At 42.5% G+C, this 20,064-nt stretch overlaps 1 protein-coding gene across 2 annotated transcripts in view; it reads right to left on the bottom strand.

Annotated features, from left to right (window-relative positions):
* TMEM108 (transmembrane protein 108) overlaps nt 1-11,065 on the bottom strand; it is a 240,308-nt gene extending 229,243 nt beyond the window's left edge. The window contains exon 1 of one of the 2 annotated variants that reach the window (XM_032787004.2): nt 10,978-11,065. The gene's annotated coding sequence lies outside the window, so the exon portion shown is untranslated. The remainder of the gene's footprint in view (nt 1-10,977) is intronic. The other variant, XM_032787005.2, reaches the window with a different exon arrangement.
* Between the last annotated feature and the right edge of the window lie 8,999 nt (nt 11,066-20,064).

Here is a 20,064-nt window from a genome sequence, read left to right as displayed (position 1 = left end):
CAAGAAAATGGAGAACAATACCACAAACTCCTTTAGAATAGGAATTAAGCACAACAGAAGAGAAAAGCTGATAGAATTTGCTCATAGTGAAAAGGCTAAGAGATCACCTGTATTCCTTTGATCTATAAGTAGATAAGGAAAAAAAGCTAAGTTGTGGCGTGCAAAATTTTCTTGTCTTTCATGTAACAGAGAGGCAGGGGATTTTCAGTTCTTTACAGGGCACAACCAGTTCAAGAGATGAAGTGACCATAGGACAGACAGACGTAAGATCCAGCTTAACACAAAGCTGGAAAAAGCCACGCTGATCACCAGTAAGCAGGCAGCTAAAATTAACCTAGAAAAGTGCAACAAGAGGACGGAAGAGTTTTGTCAGCCTGAAAAAGTAGATGTCAAGCTCTGGCGAGGAGAACATGAGAGCAAGACAAGAATGACAAAAATGCGTGATGGGTAAATATGGTGAAAATCTGAAGATGAGATATAGCTGAGGAAAGGAAAATCCTAGTGAATTGAGAAATGTTATTTTCTATTTCTAAACAGATTTGAGAAGTAACAGTTCAGAGACTTTAGATGGCTCATGCTGAACAACACCTACCCCTTTCCATGATCAAACTCTGAGTTATTACTATTATTTATTGCTATTTTTATTAAAATTGGGCAATAAGTAGATGATATTACAGGATTTTAGCTACCCAAGAAAACTATTATTCCACTGAGATTCTTTTCAACAGGCTTAAATTTATAGCTGGAAAGCATGAACAAAGTCTACTATGGTGGGCAAGACAGCTTTCAAGTCAAAGAAAAATAGTAACTCTAAAACCCCTGCAGAGGTAAGTACAGGTCACTTAATGAGAACCCTGCACACAAATGAGACTTCCACCATATGCTTATACAGGGAAACCCAACAGACCAAAGCAAAGAGAGAAATGGTACAAGGTGACTTCATCCCTCTGAAGTTATTCTTTGCTTAGCTAAAAAACAAAACAAATCTCTTCTGGAAATTGAGATGGAAAGAAAAAAAGATACTCAGCAACAAAATGCAGAGCAGCTGAACCACCTGAAATGTATACAATACACCTGACCTACAAAATTTGATTAAGCTCAGCAGCTGAGACCCAGAAATGGAACCGAAAGGATGCTATTCTATTCAGGGCATTCACAAGAAGGGCAGAGCCAGATCTGAACATTGCTAAACAAATACAATATGACATCTTAGAATAGCCTGTACATTACGAAAGCCAAGGAGAAGAAATGAAGAATTAAGGCCTTGTGAAGTTTAGACATTAAATGTGTACATCACTGAGAGCTCACTACGATGTGTAATCAGACTCATCAGTGGATTGTATAGTTCATTGGACTGCAGCCACATAATACCAATATTTACCACGTTTTATCTTCACAGCGTTTTCACAAATACATGCCTATAATCCCCCCCATCCATTTCCACCCCCTTCCCCTACCAAAAAGGCAAATAAGTGTTCTCTATTTTACTAATGGGGAAACTGAGTCTGACAAATGATCTAAGGCCACAAAGTCAGTGATGGATCTGGGATTAGAAGATAGAACTCTTAACTTCATGCTCAGACCATACTTCCCTGTCACTCATTCTGGAGTGGGACTGTTAGGGTATGTGTACACTACCCAATTAGGTCAATTTCATAGAAGTCGATTTTTAGAAATCGATTTTATACAGTCAATTGTCTATGTCCACACTAAGCACATTAAGTCGGCAGAGTGCATCCTCACTACCATGCGTAGCATCGACTTATGGAGCAGTGCACTGTGGGTAGCTATCCCACAGTTTCCGCAGTCTCCGCCACCCATTGGAATTCTGGGTTAAGCTCCCAATGCCTGATAGGACAAAAAACATTGTTGTGGGTGTTTGGGGTATATTTCGTCAGTTGCTTCTCCTTCTGTGAAAGCAATGGCAGACACCAGGGCGAATAGAAGAGCACAGGAAGGCGTGCTGCATATCAGAGAGGCTTTGAAAACCATTTTCATGACTGGCCAGGCTTCGGTGTGACAATTGTATGTGTTTCTCCTTTATGCAAACCCACCCCTTTGTTGATTTTAATTCCCTGTAACCCAACCACCCTCCTCCCTTCAAAATAAAGTAACTATTATTTTGAAACCATGCATTCTTTCTTTATTAATTAAAAAAAATGAGATAACGGACAAGGTAGCCCGGGTAGGTTGGGGGAAGAGGGAAGGACAAGGCCACATTCCTTATTATAGCCACACTAAAAATCAAATTGTTTAAATGACAGCCTTCTGTTGTTTGGGCCATCCTCTGGAGTGGAGTGGCTGGGTGCCCAGAGGCCCCCTCCCCCCGGCATTCTTGGGCATCCGGGTGAGGAGGCTAAGGAACATGGGGATGAGGGTAGGCGGTTATACAGGGGATGCAGCAGGGGTCCGTGCTCTTGTTGGCTTTCCTGCAGCTTCATCATGTCATTTCCTAGCCTCTGCCACTGAATGCCTCCATGCATTAAGCTGTGCCCTATCAATGCAGGAGGACTGCATGAGCTCGGAAAACATGTCATCGCGAGTGCGTTTTTTTCACCTTCTAATCTGCGATAACCTCATGGACAGAGACGTTAGGGGGAGCGTAGAAACATTCTATGCTCTATGATTCTGGGGGGACTGCATCATCAACTGTGCTGCTGAGTTTGCCATGCTGACCAAACAGGAAATGAAATTCAAAAGTTCCTGGAGCTTTTCCTGTATACCTGCCTAGTGCATTGAAATTCAAAGTGCTGTCCAGAGCAGTCACAATGGAGCACTCTGGGATAGCTCCTGGAGGCCAATACCATTGATTTGCATCCTCACTATCCCAAATTCAACACAGAAAAGTCGATTTTAGCGCTACTCCCCTCATCGGGGAGGAGTACAGAAGTTGACTTTAAGAGCCCTTTAGGTCAATGTAACGGCTGGTTGTGTGGACGCATTCATTTTTAAATTGACCTAATGTGGCTAAAGTGGACCTAACCTCGTAGTGTAGACCAGGCCTGAGTTAACTGAACTGGGGTCACTATATTTCAGCCACACTAAAAAGCAAAATGAATCATGTGAAAGAATATTCCTCTAGTCCAACCCACAGAGGAAGATCTAGAACCAGCACAAAACATCAGCAATAGAATTCTGAGATAATCAAGAAAACAGATCAGAAATTTGCCGCTCCTAAGAGAAGCATGATGAGGGAGATGGTGGAATGTATGGGATAAGGAACAAAAGCAAAGGAACTATGAAAAAACTCAAATAAAGGACATAGAGAAAATCATTAAATGATTCTGGCAATAGGTAAATACATCACTAAAAGGAAACTAGAAGGAAATGTATGCATCCCAAGAACCTCAGAGGCATAATATTGGAAAGTCTAGAGATGGAAAGAATATCCCATTAGTGAAACAGATTATTAGTACAGGGGTCAGCAAACTTTCAGAAGTGGTGTGCCGAGTCTTCATTTATTCACTCTAATTTAAGGTTTCGTGTGCCAGTAATACATTTTAACCTTTTTAGAAGGTCTCTTCATATAAGTCTATAATATATAACTAAACTATTGTTGTAAGTAAAGTAAATAAGGTTTTTAAAATGTTTAAGAAGCTTCATTTAAAATGCAGAGTCCCCCAGACCAGTGGCCAGGACCTAGGCACTGTGAATGCCACTGAAAATCAGCTCATGTGCTGCCTTCGGCACTCATGCCATAGGTTGCCTAACCCTGGATTAGTATAATTACTTGTGTTTGCACGCATGGGAGGGAGAGGGGGAGAAATCAGGCAAGGAGGATTGGGTAGAGCTTTAGCAGACGCATTTAGTTGGAAAAGGACAGAGAAAAAGAAAAGATCCTGCTGTCACTGCTGTTAGCAAGAAACGGAGTTGAGTTGGAATCAAGTATTACCATGAAAAAGGCAAACACACTGTTCAAGATGATGTTCAAAACCACCAGCCATGAAGCGCATGTTTATTTTTAATGTATGTCATATGGTGAAACATTCCATCAAAATAAACTCACACCGATCTAAGGAGGCTTTTTTAATTTTATTTTTTGTATTGTCCTATTATAATAAATGCATCATGAATTTTAGGCTTGTCTATATGACATCACAATCCAGATTATGGGAATGTGAATTGAAGAGTTCTCTGATGTGTTTGCTGTAACTGCCCCATGTAGATGCTGGTGCAAACTAAAAGGTACCTAGTTCATGTTAATGTAGTCCCGTGTCCAATAAGCAAACTTTTGGTTCACTTCAGCGAGGTCTATACTGGACAGTTAGACCACAACACACTAAAACTTTCTGTAACTCACATCCCCATATTGCACTACCTCATTTTTCCCCACTCTTATGATTGACAGGAAGTGAAAATGGGGCAGACTGACTATGTATAGCCAGAATTGTTTACAGATTGAAGTCAGAACAGAAGTAAAGTTCTAGTCCACATGGCAGTGAAGAAAAACTTGCAAATATGACCTAAGTGTGATCTAGAAGCTAATAAAGCAGAAAGCAATAAAAAGAATCCAACATCTTTTTCTCTCATATTTCTGTGAGGCTTTGGCGCATGATTTTTGAATATCTGTAGATGGAAATACTATGTTGCTTTTTCTGATAAATGTATATTTAATTTATTCTATTCCTCTTTCTTTTATATGCATTTGAAGGGATGCTGAGAGCTTAAACTTGGCCCCTAAACGAAACTGCATTAAAACAAGCTTTTATAAAACCTAAGGCCAATCAAAATCTGTCTCCACTTTTCTTTAAAACAAGCAAACACTTTTACTCAGTGTTCAGTGACTTCACTCTAGCACTAAAAACCCCAAAGTGAGACTGAGTAAACTAAAATGCATCAGATGATGCTGATTTTCACTATTCAAACTGAGCGTAACATGCTTCTGTGATTAACAAAAGATAATATTTTAAATATTATACCTCTTGTATTTCTCTCAGCTTAGACAATGAAAATCAATAAAATTTGTTGCACTTCAGTTTATCATTAGTCTCCCTTTGGGGTTCTTAGCACTGCACTGTTTGGTTTTTGAGCACTGAATGAAGGTGTTTACTTGTTTTTTTAAAATGGGGAAATATTTTGATTGGCCTTAGGCTTTTTATAAAAGCTTGTTTTTACATAATTTATATTTGCAGCCAAATCTAAGCTGTCAGCATCCTTTTGAATGTGTATAAAAGAAAGGGGAAAAGAATATTAACAGAATAAAAAACAAATAGTTAAGAAAGCAGAAATAATGACAAATGTGATTTTTTAAATTCATTTTTAGCAATCTAAGATGTAATTAGTAAAGACACTTGCTTACAACATGATTTTTACACTGACAGAATCCCTTTAGGAGGCTCTTCATCTATAGGGAAAGGAATATAACATGGTGATTCTGTTTCAGCTACAGCTTACCTGTGCAGACAGACTAGCAGAGTTGAAAAATTCATTCTGACCTTTCCTTTGTAATGAGATGAACTTTCTCTGAAACTGGCAATCGCTGCTGAACTACATCTCTACCTCGATATAATGCTGTCCTTGGGAGCCAAAAAATCTTACCATGTTGTAGGTCAAATCATGTTATACAGAACTTGCTTTGATTCACCAGAGTGCATAGCCCCAGCCCTTGGAGCACTGCTTTACCGCGTTATATCCAAATTCGTGTTATATCGGATGGCGTTATATTGGGGTAGCGGTATACTACCCTATTCCACTTGCAGCACATCTATTTCCATTTCCTCCTCCCAAATGGCAACTACTTGGAATAAAATGATTTGATTTACATATGATCAAGAAATTTATGGATGAAAATTGAATGGATTGATCCTTAATTTAATTGAATCAAACTATTGTATTCAGGGCCAGCTCTAGGCACCAGCAAACCAAGCACATGCTTGAGGGCAGCACAATTTCAGGGCGGCATTCTGGACGCTTCGGCAGTTGTGCCTTTCAGAGGTTTATTTTTGTTTTTGCTTTGGTTTTTTTTTTTTTTTGCTTTGGCAATTGCGCTCCCGGAGGTTTTTTTTTTTTTTTTTTTTTGCTTGGGGCAGCAAAAAACCTAGAGCTGGCCCTGATTGCATGGCTAGTCCATTCTTCAGTAGATCAACTCATTACCATAATGGTATTAATTCAATATTCAAGACTGGTACTATCATTCTCATTCTGATACAAACTAAGGACTGAATACACTATTTTCTGAAATCATATAGGAATATAGGAAAATAATATTACAGAAGCACGTTAGGCACTGTCATGCAGAGTACTGCAAAAAAGAGAATTTCTTCCTTAAAACAAATAAAAATGAAAAAGAACCCATACTGACTAATGCCATCTTTAAAGTTAATTAATGTTCATATACATTTTACCAATTAAGGAATTCTCACTCTGTATGGGAAGTTCCTTCCTAATTCCTGTTTGTTAGTGGTTAGCTTATAGCCTAAAATATGAGGGTTTAAATCCTCAGATTAAATAAAAAATGACCTTGTCTAATGTAACTGTGGATGTTCTCAGCTACAGTATTGTTCTGGACTTTAAGCTGCCACATAAAAAACAGGTTCTTAATGAGATAACTCCATAACGTTAAGGACAATTGCAAAGTACTCTGTTTAGGAAGGAACAATCAGCTACACACACACAAAAAGGGAAATAACTGCCCAGGAAGGAGTATTGTACAAAGAGATCTGGGGGTCATAGTGGATCACAAGCTAAATATAAGTCAACAGTGTAACACTGTTGCAAAATAACAAATATCATTCTGGGATGTATTAGCAGGAGTGTTGCAACCAAGACATGAGAAGTAATTCTTCCACTCTACTCTGCGCTGATTAGGTCTCACGTGGAGTATTGTGTCCATTTCTGGGTGCCACATTTCAGGAAAGAGGTGGACAAATTGGAGAAAGTCCAGAGAAGAGCAACAAAAATGATTAAAGATCTGGAACACATGACCTATGAGGGGAGACTGAAAAAAACTGTGTTTGTTTAGTCTGGAGAAGAGAAGACTGGGGGGAACATGATAACAGTTTTCAAGTACAAAAAAAGTTGTTACAAGGAGAAAGGGGAAAAATTGTTCTCCTTAGCCTCTGAGGATAGGACAAGAAACAATGCGATTAAATTGCAGCAAGGGCAGTTTAGGTTGGACATTAGGCAAAACTTCCTAACTGTCAAGATTGTTAAACATTGGAATAAATTGCTTAGGAAGGTTGTGGAATCCCCATCATTGGAGATTTTTAAGAGCAGGTTAGACAAATACCCATTAGTGATGGTCTAGATAATACTTAGACCTACCATAAGTGCAGGGTACTGGAGTAGAGGACCTCTCAATGTCCCTACGATTTTATGATAAACTGAGGAAGGATGATCAAATTGTTAAGGTATTAGCCTGGCACTTACGAGACGGGGGTTCAGATTTCTGCTCTGCTACAGACATCTTGCATGACCCTGTGCAAGTCTCATTGCCCATCTGTGAAACACGGATAACATTACTTCCCTACCTCATAAGAGGGAGTTGTGAAATTGTCCTCTTGATCATGACTCATTAAAGACTGTGAGGTGCTCAGAAATGGTGGTAATGAGAGCCATATAAGTACCAAAGATAAAAGCTAGGAAACCGATCTATTTCTGCAGTGTACTTGGCAGGAAACTGGAGGGGACAGACTCTATACTATGCACCAGGCATCTGGTTCCTCCGTAGCCTTTTTGGATGAATCCCTTCATTAATTCTATCCCTCATATGAGGCATCATCATGTCACTAGGCCTCCTCTGCTTGTGTGGTGCATCCTTCCAGCACATTTGAATGCATTTAATTATACCTATGAGACTTTTCTCAAACGCTGTATGAATGGGTTCCATGTTTGCTCAAACGTATATTGTTACATAGATGGAATACCAATGCAGTGGTTGCCATGAAAAACTCAGGGCCAGATCCTCAGCTGGTATAAATTACTGTACCTCTTCTGACTTCAGCATTTACAGTCACTGCAGAATGGTGTGTAAAGCACTGCTGTATTTCATTATTCCTAGGACACAAAAGATCTGCAGCATCTCAGATACTATTTGGGTAGATTCTGTCTTTCTACATGGCAACAACCAACTGTGCATTACTCTTCAGGAGAAAATCCCAAGTCCTCTTTGAGACCCACATTAAAAGCAAAGTTAGTTGTGACAGAGCAATTCCAAGTAAAAGAGACCTACAGGTCTTTTACATCAGAAATCACAACCACACCAGTATTCTTTTTAATTGTGAAGACTCTGATCTCAAGCTGCACCACTTTTTGTTTGTTCCGTTTTGAACATAATATGTTGTGACCAACATGTCTAATACTAGTAGTAGTTAAATGGTGGTAAGTGCTAACATTCCACACCGTCGGTTGACTTTGTGTTGTTACTTCTGTACCATAATATCTGCCTTGGGAGGGTTAGCTTCTGAAGCTATTTCATGATTTGCCTCATGCAGAATTAATGACTCTTCTTCTAACATGTTCTCATGTAGCAGTGGGAAAAACTTGTATTGCTAGTTGCTATCTCATCTTTTGGCTTCAAGCAGCTCTGGGAAACATACTGCAAAAGCTCATTGCTGGGGATAAGGGAGCAAAAGGGCTAAAAGACAGTTTGGCTGCTTCAGATTAAGTAGGAAGCATTATGGAGAAAATGTTCTGACTTATGTCACATACTAAAAATGCAGTGACATTTGCCCTGAGTACTTACTGTGCAAGGCATATGCCAGGAGAAATTACATGGTTTGTAGTGCACTCTGTGATCAGTCCCCACACAGCTTCAAACACCAAGCTTTCAGAAAATGCAGAAAACAAGATTCTTCTTTTGGATTAGCTTCCTCTGAACTGCTCAGATTCTAAGCAGAAATGTATGTGCTGAGAGTATTACAAACACCATTATAGACACTGCTTAAACAGAGGTTTTTTCCTTTACTTCTAAAGAATGCACACCTATTTTTGAGAGGCAAGTTGCTTCCACTTCCATAAGAATATCATATTTAACCTTAGAACTCTAGCATTTTCTAGCTTTGCTGTACCAGTAAATGAATACTTTACAAACTGTAGAGTACATAGAATATAGTTCAAATAGACAATAATACATGCTCAAGCTATGCCTATAATAGGTAACAGGTAACTGTGCATGCATAATAGGTAGATGTGTATGAAAATCGGTAACAATGTAAAAGTCCCCATTTGTGCACGTAAAGTGCCTGTCTGCGCGTACATATAGGTATTTTGTAGGTGCAAATTAGAAGTCTACATTTCAAATTGGCCTTATGCCTACAGTTTCCAAAAGATTAAAATAAAATGTCTGTTCTTTGTTTGGCCTTTCTGGTAGTAATTGCTTACTTGGTAATTAAAGTATCCCACTTACAAATATCTGATTGGCAGAACCCTAAGGTGACATTACTCAGCTTTTTGGGTCTAGAGTTCCAAAAGGGATGGGGAAAATGTACAGGTCATCAAATATGCAAAAGCATCATCAAGGGTTTTAATAACAACTCAGTGTAGTTCTGACTTGTGAATTACTCTCTTTGTTTTATGGTTGCAATAGCTAATAAATTATTCAACCTACAGGGTTTTTTTTCATTTTGCATTACATATGTCGTATAAGTCACATCTGATTCACTGTAACACAATGGAGCAAGAGAGGAGCAAAATATTTGCAGAGAAAAGCAAAACAGCAGTCAAAATCAGAACTTTTTTACTTTATTATGAACTAAAAAAGGGGCCTCTCAATGAAAAATTGACAAAATTTTGTGAATTTCCATTTAAAAATTGGCTCATTTTCCAGCAAAATGAGCTCATTTCAAAGATGACTTTGAAATTTGAAAATAGAGATGTGAAATATGAACAGTCATTGTTTCAATGTAGAAAATAGAGATTTCTTTATATTCTGCAGAGAAACTAGATCGTCCAAACCTTCAAAACATTTTGTGGGAGTTTTACCAATTTTGAGTATCTCTAAATTGGAGCTGCACTATTTGAGATTCCTTAATCTAGCTCTCTAAAAGCTTTCCTTTAAAATCACATCTTTATCAGTCAAGGCGGTGAGTCCCTGAACTGATTTAGCAGCAGCTGTCCAGGTTTTAGTTCACATGTGAATGCTTGTGGTGTCCATCAACCAGCAGGCAGTCTGTTCTTATGCTCCCTAAATAACTTCTGGGCAATTTCACACATTTCTCAGTCTGAAACCAAATGGTAAAAATGTTTAAAAGAGTGCCAAGAATTACACTTACCCTCAACAACTATGCCACAGTGATGTTATCTGTCTTTGTAAAACCCAGAAGAACCAAGAAATTGAGACACTACTGAAAAAACTCTCCACCTTACCATACCTTTAATGCAAACAACCAAATGAGAGATCCAGTGTTGTGGGGCAGGAAATGATCCAAAATGAAGGACAAAGTGTTAGTAGCTCAAAGCAAAAATATAAGAAACTCACTGTCTTTGCCATCTATTTATAAACACTTCCAGGGTTTATGATTTCCTGTGTCAGTCATGTACAATTATAAAATTGAAATATCACTCCATGATTTTTTGGGGGTGAGGTAGTTTTGGGTCTGTGACAAGAGACAGTTTAGAGATATGGTTATCTCCTGTTTGAAAGATATCCTGCATGAGGTATGGATTTAAAAGATATTGGATCCACATCAGGAGGCTTTGAGATAGTCTCAAAAAAAACAGTCTCAGCTGGGGAAAGGACCTCTTATTAGCAGATGAAGTATCTAAAATTAAAGGAGACGTACCCAGCTGGGGAATATTTACAGAAACATATTGGCTTTTTTTAGCTGGCATTTCACTTTCATATAGTAAGAGCCTAAATTTTAGAGAATCTGAACGTTTGCATCTGCCACTGACCTCTGAAAACTCAGGCCTTTTTCATCTGTATTTAGCCTAGTTACAAGTTCATCATATGCCACAAATTACTAGGACTGAACCACTCCACTGGACACTGGATGGTCTGTAATAGGCAGAAGCAGCAATGGCAGAAAATTGTCTTACCTTAGAGTGGGATGTGTAGACGCCTTCAAACGCATCTATACTCTCATAGCCCATTGAGTCTGTTCTCTGTTCAACTGTAGATTCTGCTTCTTTTTGCTTTTTGCATTGCTGGCTGGTGCAAACTGTAAATTTACAGAAGTGAGTGTATTATCCCAAGATGCTTATCCATATCTCATTCTGCAAGGCATTCAATTTAAATGCACATGGCACTGTGCCATGTGGCTCCTATTCCTCTGAAGTGCTTTTAGTCCCATGACCTACACGCAGCAATGTTTCTGTAGGTCATTGATTTTTTGGAAGATAAATAGGCCGATGGAAGGGTACAAAGGTAATTCTAAGGGATTTTCTTTAACATCTTTACAAAACCTCACATTCAATCAATGAATGTCATATTTAAGAACATGGTGTTGTCTTACTTGAATTCACACATAAGAAACTTTTAATTGTTGAGTTCTCTGTGAACATCTGTGTTAAAGGTTTATCCTGACAGAAAAGAGTGAATTATTTTTAATTCAGAATATTTAATTTAAATGTCAATTGTGGTAATCCAGTTTTTTTTAAACTGGATGTTGGTAGGATAGAGGCAGATTCTAGGACCTTGCAGAGAGAAACAGAAATATTCTGCTGATTCATCCCAGGAATTAGACCAGATTAGACTCATCTGAAACTCAGGGAGTATAAACAGGTTGAGAGGCTCTCTAAGGCAGAGGGAATGCTCATGGGACAGTGCAGTGGGTCCTACAGGGAGACACCCTAGGAACAGGCAAACTCAGAAGGAAGTTCAGGCTCAGATATGTTTGTTATTTAAGACAGCAATAAAGGAAAACCGCAAGACAGGGTGTTTTTGGATAATATTCAGTGTGTGTGCCATGTCCAAAGCAGGGTGGGAACAAGAGGGTGGTAGAAATGAAGGAAATCCGTATCAGAACTTGTTCTATGCAACAGTTAAGGGAATCACAGCGAGGTTCCTCCACTAAGTGAAGAAATCCACTGGTGGCTGGGAATAACAAAAGAAACCTACTATTCTACACCACTGCCACTACTTTACATAGCAGAGGTTAACATTTCAAAATGACCATTACTACAGGACACTAGATGAATGTGTGCAACTGTATCAGTGGCAATAGATGTGGTGTAGCCTGCAGCGGAGAACAAAGAGAGGAATGGATGAGGAGTGAAGATACTGAAGAATTTGTGAAAAGCCATCTGGAATTGTGTGTTTTCTTGATGGCTCAGTAAGATTAATTACTCTGATGAGGCACAGATTCAGTTCAAATACTGAGATGAACCTAGAGGGAAATAACATAGGAGATCCCTTGAATCTGCCCTTATAAACAAAATACGACAGCATTATGTTGTATCCTTCGAACATGGGTGTTCCTACCATGTTTGACCATGCTGCAGAATACTGTATTATTTTAAGGGAGTTTGCCTCACTTAGCAATGTGAGCATGGGTATTAAGACTTTCTATAGCTCATATGATATGAAGTCCAGAAGTGTCATGGGGATAACTAACAAAATATCTTCAGTCTCGTGCAGCGGCTGCTTAGAGAACATACATTGAACTAACTGCCTCAACTAAGGCTAAAGGAAGAAAATATATGAATGAAATAACATACACAGGTGTAAATCTGGAGTAGCTTCCCCACTGGTTTCAGTGTCAGGTGTGACAGATTGGAATCAGGCCACAGAGCCTTACTAGCTATAAAAATGGATCCCAAATGCTCATAACTCCACTTATACGTAGATTAGTACTACCTCTTAGAATCCTCACCTGGAAAAGTCAGGGAATTTTTTTTTTGTTTGTAATGACTGATTTTACTATGTACATTCTATAACTCACTAATCTTGACCTACACACTTTGAGGAAGACAGTATAGACCTTTGTTTTAACAGTTTAATCCGGCATACACTGATCACACCTTTGTCTTTGAATCTGAATTTTATAGGCTGAGCAAAATCTTTCCCTATATTCTTGGTGACTTTCCAAAATGTTAAAGCAAAGGCCACTAAAAACCATGGGCCATATCCATAGTTGGTGTCAAATGATACAGCTCTTCTGATTTGGGTGGCCCCACCCCAATATACAGCAGCTGAAGATCTGACCCAAAGGATTTAAGAAGGCATAGCTATATAATGAATTATTTTGATTATGGAGGCTCCAGAAACTAACCGGATATTTTAAAATTGTAGTAAATTTAAACATCTGTATGTGTGTATATATACAGTCCAGTGAAGCCTGTACAACAGACCACCCTTATTATGCAACCTTCCATGTTTAAACCATCACAGTGTATTGTAATACTGTACTCCATTATAGAAATCAAAGGCTCTGTTGGGACACTGTAAATAACAATTCCAGCACATACACAGGCAGGGCTTAACTTCCTCTCAGGTACACCCCACTCCCAAAATCAAGCCAACAACAACATATTAAAACAAGACAACTTAACACTAAGATAAAGATACTGCTCCATATATTAGTGGAGGTGCTGTATGCAGTGATCATTACACTATCCTCCAAGGTACTGAACGTAGCTCTGTTGCATCGCTGCTAGTGGACCATATCCATTTGCAACTGAATGTCAGTGGCCTAGAGTTGCCAGGCATCTAGTTTTCGACCGGAACACCTGGTCAAAAAAGGACCCTGGTGGCTCTGGTCAGCACTGCTGACTAGCTCGTTAAAAGACGGGTGGCGGTGCAGCCGGGCTAAGGCAAGATCCCTGCCTGCCCTGGCTCTGCACAGCTCCCCGGAAATGGCCGGCATGTCCCTGCAGTCCCTAGGCACAGAGGTGATCAGGAAAGTTCTGTGTGCTGCCCCTGCCCCTAGTGCTGGCTCCATAGCTCCCATTGGCCGGGAACTACATCCAATGGGAGCTGCAGGGGTAGCACATGTGGGTGCAGGCAGTGCATGCCACACAAAGAGGCCTGACTGCGCATCTACCTAGGGGCCGGACATGGTAGCCGCTTTGGAGAGCAGCGCAGAGCAAAGGCAGGCAGAGAGCCTGTCTTAGCCGTGCTGCACGACCAACCGGGAGCTGCCCAAAGTAAGTGTCACCCATCTGGAGCCCACACCCCAAACCTCCTGCCCCAGGTTGGAACCCCCTTCCTCACTCTCACTCCTTCCCAGACCTCGCACTGCCACCTGCACCCCAACACCTATCCCAGGTCGGAACCCCCTTCCTCACCCTAACTCCTTCCCAGATCCTGCACCTCCACCCACACCCCAACACCTACCCCAGGTCAGAACCCCTTTCCTCACCCTAACTCCTTCCCAGGCCCCACACCCTGAACTCCCTGCCCCAGGTCAGAACCTCCTCCCTCCCCCTGACTCCCTCCCAGACTCTGCACTCCAACCCCCTACCCCAGGTTTGAACCCCTGCTGCACCCAAATTCCCTGCCAGAGCCCGCAACCCCTCCTGCACCCCAAACCCTTATCTCAGCCCTGAGCCCCCTCCCGGAGCCCATGCCCTCTCCCACATCCTAACCCCCCACCCCAGCCCTGAGCCCCGTACTGCACTCCAAACCCCTCGGCCCCAGCCCAAAGCTCCGTCCTGCACCCCAAACCCCTCATCTCTGGCCCCACCCCAGAGCCTGCACCCCCAGCTGGAGCCTGCACCCCTCCCACACCCCAACCCCCTACCCCAGCCCAGAGCCCCCTCCCACGTCCTGAACCCCTTATTTCTGGCCCCACTGCAGAACCTGCATCCCCAGCTGGAGCCTTCCTCCTTCCTGCGCCCCAACCCCCTGCCCAGCCAAGAGAAAGTGAGTGAGGGTCGGGGACAGTGAGTGACAGAAGGAGCGGGGCTAGAGTGAGTGGGGGTGGGGCCTCAGAGAAGGGATGGGACCTCGGGCAGGGGCAAGGCAAGGGTGTTCAGTTTTGTGCAATTAGAAAGTTGGCAACCCTACCGTGGTCCCTTGAGTGATCATGTAAGGCCTGTTCAACTATATATTCTCCCATTTCTTACTTTGCCAGCATAGTAAGAGGGTGGATGGATAAATTATATTACTGTATCTGCTTTGTTCAAGTATATGCCTTATGAAAGAGCACTTCCTGGTATGCTCCAGTAATCAGGGCCGGCGGTTTCATTTAGGAGACTTAGGCAGTCGCCTAGGGCGCCAGCATTAAGGGGGGGCGGCATTTTGCCGGGGGGGCGGCAGGCGGCTCCGGTGGAGCTGCCGCAGTCGTACCTGCGGAGGGTCTACTGGTCTCGCGGCTCCAGTGGACCTCCTGCAGGCATTTCTGCGGATGGTCCACTGGTCCCGCGGCTCCGGTGGACCTGCCGCAGGCATTTCTGCGGCAGCTCCACCGGAGCCGCGAGACCCGCGTGCGGGGCGGCGAAATGGCCCGGCGCCTAGGGTGCCAGAAACCCTGGCGCCGGTCCTGCCAGTAATGCTTCAATAGATAGAGAGTTCTAAAGATGGAACACACAGGGTTTGCGGTTTTTTTAATCTGGCTGCTATTTTGACACTGCAAATTGACAGCAGCAGTGCTCCATACCCTGGGATTCAGCGGCAGCAGCAGCCTGTTCTGATGTGGAGAGGAACTGGATGCTCTGATGAGCACATGACTCCATTCAAGTAACAAGACAGGAGCTGCACAGCTAAACTTATTATTACACCATATCAGAGCTGTCAGTTTTGAGTCCTAGCACAGCATTGTGCAAAAGGGCAAGCGTTCTGCTTTCAGAATAGCACATAGCCGCCTCAGCACAGGGCTCCTGTGATAACACTCCTCTTTCTTTGATTCACACTAATGTCACTAAGCTATAGACTATGGCTACATTAAACCCTTTCATAATTACCCTTAGTACAAGAACACTCCTCTATGACACTCAACATTGTTGACTCGCAATAATGGCATTACATTGAATGTGGTACAATCAGCTTCTTTCAAAGAATGTGCTGGTTGGTTATTTCCAGCATTCGTTCCTCCTTTCTCCTTCCCCTTGCTCTGCATTCTCACAGCCACCACCCACTGCCTGGATATAGCACTCTTTCCCCTGCTTGACTTCAGCAGAACTATGCCATTCCCTTCTAGTCTCTACCTGCCTCCTTGCCTGCTGTGCACTGAAAGCCCAGGAGGCTTAGGCTCCAAAGTGCCTAAATCACCTTTGAAAATGGGACTCAGGTGTCTTGTGAAAATCCTACCTTTTTCTCTCTCTCCATCCCTTTCCTAAGGTTCGCTTACTGCCCCAGTCTCTTGTTCCCCTCTTCCCCAACCATGTAGGGACACAATCTGCACCGTCTCAGTACTGTAGCAGCATATTGAGCATTCCTTGAGAAGACAGTTCACTATTCCTTCCTAAGAGTCTTCACTTGAATGAAGGAGTTGGGACGTTTATAGAACTCTGGAATATTCTGGTCTCTCGTGTGTTGCCAGAGTCAATGCTGCACTATGGCGAGAAGGGAAAGATATACTTACATGGCCTCATTTTTAAAGGACAATGAGCAACCGGAAGTCCTACTACAGACATTAATGGGAGATGTAAGTAATTAGCACTTTTTGGAAAGAAGGGTAACAGAAGGCACCTTGAGAAACCTCAATATTGGCTATGGTTCAGCTACTGGCCACACTGCACACAAAAAACAAATTATAGCAGCAAAGAGTCCTGTGGCACCTTATAGAATAACAGACATTTTGGAGTTGTTTTAGAAACATGATTCTTAGATTAAACTGTTACAAAGTTTTGATATCAAATCTAAAAGTAACCCCATTTCACTGCTGTAACTCTTGATCTCCCATCCTCCTCCCCTGTGTTTGTGACTTCCCCCCCTTGTTACATATTGTGTCTAAGCTTAGACAGTAAGTCCTATGGAGCAGTGACTATATATTATCTGTATTTGTGATGGACCTATTACATTATGAAGGCTAGATAAATATTAATATATTGCAGTCCTATGGTACCTTCTATTGAAAGCAATATTTTAGGTACACAGGTTGGTCACTACTGAGTCTTTAATAGACTTCTGTACATAATAATAATAATACTTGGTTCTTACATAGATCTTTCCATCTGGAAATCTCAAAGTGCTTTATAAAGGGAGGTCAGTATCATTATTCCCATTTTATAGATGCGGAAACTGAGGCATAAATATTAAAATGACTTGCCCCAGGTCATCCAGCAGATCACTGGCAAAGATGGAAACAGAATCCAGGTCTGCTGACTTCCAGTCCAGTGCTTGATCCACTGGACCATGCGGCCTCTCTATCTGGAAAAAAAAGATTCTGAAAAATCTCATGCTACCAATGTGTGCCTCGTTTTCACTTTAAATTGGCTAGTTACTTCAATCAGATGTAGGAACTACTGGAGAGTGTTGTGACAGCTGCTAGTGGGGTGGCCAAAACTAATCACATGTCAGCTTCCCTAATGTGCTCAGCCAGTGATTCTTGATGGTAACATGTGTTTCTGCCTTTACATTCATGGAGAGCATTTAAATAGGTCTCTGTTCTCTGTCTCTCTACAAGAACTTCACTAACATGACTAAGCCAATAGAAACCTGATCCTGAACAAAAGGACAAGGATTTCATTTGCAGGCTTCCCATTGTACGAATGGAAGGTCTTGATGAAACAGTGTAAACTAAAGACTAAACCAAATGGTAAAAGAGGCTACTGAATAAGTGATATGACTATTCCTCTTGAGTCCTCTTTAGAAACAGGAGTCCCAATGGTCACAGCTGCTAACAGCAAACTCTGTGCTTCTGTATCGTAACATCCTGCTGCATTCCCCACTTGTGGCATCATGTTATCTGTCTCTTCCTTCAGATCATACATCTGAAGAGAGGTTCCCACAGCAACTTTAGATGGCAAAACTTCTCTGTGGCATTGCAGCACTGTGTGGATAAAATCCTACCCTCTGGCGCACAAGGAACGAAGAGCACCGGGAACTTCTTCCTCCAGCATGCCAGTATCTCTCCACAGTGCTCAAGAGGGCAGTATGAAAGATGGCCAATAATTGCACCGCCTCATCCACCACATCTCTAAGGGAGTGCTATGAACATGCTAAACGGTCATGACTAGCGCTGCAGCTAGCTAGCACATATGCTGTGGTGAACAGAAAGCACAATCCAGCAGCAGCAGAAACAGTTGCCTTTTTCAGTAAGAGCACAGTCTAAGTCAGGGATGGGCAAACTTTGGCCTGTGGCCCAGATCCAGCCCCTCGGGGGGGCTGAGGGCTCTGTGCGTTGCCTCCAGGCACCGCCCCCCACAGCTCCCATTGGCCGGGAATAGGGAACCACGGCCAATGAGCGCTTCGGAGGAGGTACCTGGAGGCATGGCAAGGGCAACACATGCGGACCCCTCCACCTCCCTTTCCCCCAGGGGCCACGTCTGAGAGCGGCATGGGGCTGGGGACAGGGCAGGCATGCAGGAGGCCTGTCCTGGCCCCAGTGAGCACTGCTGCCACCCTGGAGCCGCTTGAGGTAAGTGGTGCTCGGCCGCAGCCCAAACCCCACCTGCACCCCACCCCCCAACTCCCTGCCCTGAGCCCCCTTGTGCACCCTGCACCGATCCTGAACCCCAATCCCCTGCCCTGAGCCCCCGCTGCACCCTGCATACCTTCTGCATCCCAACTACCTGCCCTGAGCCTCCTCCCACAGTCTGCACCCCTCCTACAGCCCCTTCCTGAGCCCCCTCATACACCCTGCACCCCTTCTCTGCCCCAATCCCTTGTCCTGAGCCCTTTCCTGTACACCACACCCCTCCCACACCCACACTCCCTCACGTACCCCAACCCCCTGCCTTGGCCCTTTATACAATTTCCCCACCCAGATGTGGGCCTCGGCCCAAAAAGTTTGCCTACCCCTGGTCTAAGTGCTCCCACAGTCCACTGCCTCAATCTACTATGAGAAATCTTGCCCTGGCTGACAGTGGGGGCAAGCCTGGCAGTTTTTTCCCCACCTCCAGCCACAGTAGGATTTATCCCTTTATTGTATGAGTTGGATCAACAGCACTGCAAACTACTGATCACATTTCAGTCTCAAACTTAGCGCTTATCACCAGATAAGCTCAAGGAAATCAGCCATGGCACATGTGTTCAAGGGCACAAGCAATTTTCTTTGCGCACGGTGCAAACTAGATCAAAGAGTAGAATCTGGTCCTGAATAGAAGTGTCTGAAATAGCCACCTAGAGTAAATACCCATTTTAGTTCTGGGTAAAATGGGAGCCTTCACTATGTACCTCTTTTCTTTTGTGGGTTTGAGTCAAAAAGTTAATGTTAATTTTCCTAGTCTACCCACTGTGGCCATTATATGCCTTGGGACAAATTCTTCTCAAGCTACACCAATGAAAGTACATTAACCAGAACAGTTCAGCATATATCTATACTAGATTTTTTGGTCTTGTTCCTTGAGCTAACTGATCGCAATTAACTCAAGTTGACTAATAAGATTGTAAACTCTTCTGTAGCCAACTCACAAATGTTTGTTCCAGAACACACATGTTTTCTCAGCTGTGGTTCAACCTGGCTTAACTCTGAGGAGGTATGTCTACTCACAATAATTGATTGCCAATTACCTCTAGTAAACTAATACATTTGTATATGCTGATCTGGACACTCCACAAACATGTGTGTCTTGGAACAATCAATTCAAAGAACTATACTGTACACAAACCCATGAACCACTATCAGGAACAAACCTTTTTGAGAATCTGTACTAGAATTTACAGTCACTTTAGTTAACTTGAGTTACCTGGCGACTGATTAGCTCAAGTTACAGCAGCACCAAAAACTATACTATAAACAAGTCTTGAGAGGTGAATTTATCTGCACTGGGCTAGATTCCACCCTAGATAATGCTGACTTGGTGTAACCTACAGCCCCAGCAGAATGTACATATGGAGGTAAGGTTGCAGTGCATACATTTAACAACTTCTCTTCTTTTAGGGGATCCTCATCACCAACAAAATCTCAAATTTGGGCAACTATGGAGAAAGAGGGGGCATGGCTAAGGCATCACAGGTGCAAATTGATCCAACACATTTGCCAGGCACCATCCGCTGCTGATGTTTCATTTTAAAACTGACTCTGTAACATGGTGGCATGCCCCTCTTGCAAGCACCCCCTAGTCAAGTGTGTGTGTGTC

Source organism: Chelonoidis abingdonii, chromosome 2, assembly GCF_003597395.2.
Source record: "Chelonoidis abingdonii isolate Lonesome George chromosome 2, CheloAbing_2.0, whole genome shotgun sequence".
Classification (NCBI taxonomy): domain Eukaryota; kingdom Metazoa; phylum Chordata; order Testudines; family Testudinidae; genus Chelonoidis; species Chelonoidis abingdonii.
This window is presented reverse-complemented; position numbering and strand designations above follow the sequence as displayed.